Raw genomic sequence first — 1,038 nt, forward strand, 5'->3', positions numbered from 1 at the left:
CGACCAGCAGGAAATCCTTTGGTGTCTGTCTTATTGAATCCTGCGGCTCCCGGAGCAGAGGCCGCGGAGGAGGGGAAGAAGGAGGGTGGCGTCGCCGGGCCATCAGCCACGCCCCAGCTCCCGACCCCGCCCCTCCGATTCAATTTCTGGTCCCTGGGGGGGGGATTTCAATTTACTCTGAATAATGAGCGTGGGGGCGAAGCCGAGTGACTGACTGAGGAGGCGGGTGAAAATTATTGCAGGGGCGGGGCCACGGTGACGTCGCAAGCCTGTGAAAATGGCGGGCAAGTGTTGATTGACGGGTGGGGGCGGGGCTAGCGATGTCACAGGCAAACCCCAGGCTGGACCCCGCCCCCGGAGGCGCGTTGCATCTCATTTGCCCGTAAATCGCCGACGGACCCAAGCCGGAGCTGTGCTTTCTCGGCTGTGGTGGGGGATGGAGAGGTGGGGGTCCCAGACAGCTGGGATCAAGGGGGGCAGAGAGGGCGTTGCCTCGGGGAGGGGGAGCTCCTGCCGCGGATACTGCCACCAGGCCACCACCACAGCTCCCTGCTACAGGGGTCTCCTCCCCTCTGCGCAGGTGACCTCTGACCCCAGGGACTTCAGTGAGGTGGGGTATATTCATTTTCATTGAATCTTAAAATTCCATTTCAGTGATATAGAGCTTTAATCCATGGTGGTCTGGTAACACGCAGGGGATTATTCCAATTTTCATCTATCTGTTGAGACTTGCACTGTGTTCAAATATGTCATCAAATTTGGATAAAATTCCATGAGTTGCTGAGCAGATAGTATCAAACAATATCTACTACAAATACAGCCCTACCACAAGGTGTTATAAGAAAACACCCAAACCAAGGAAGTTAATTAAATACACACAAGAAAATACATGAAGTAAATATCACATTATCTACAAAACCCAAAGAAGGGAAGCACACATACACACACACTCACACACACACACACACACAAACTTACACACAGACCACCACTGCAACCACCACAAACAACAAAATACCAGAAATTATCAGAAACTGT

This window comes from Mastomys coucha, unplaced genomic scaffold (genome assembly GCF_008632895.1).
Source record: "Mastomys coucha isolate ucsf_1 unplaced genomic scaffold, UCSF_Mcou_1 pScaffold8, whole genome shotgun sequence".
Classification (NCBI taxonomy): Eukaryota; Metazoa; Chordata; class Mammalia; order Rodentia; family Muridae; genus Mastomys; species Mastomys coucha.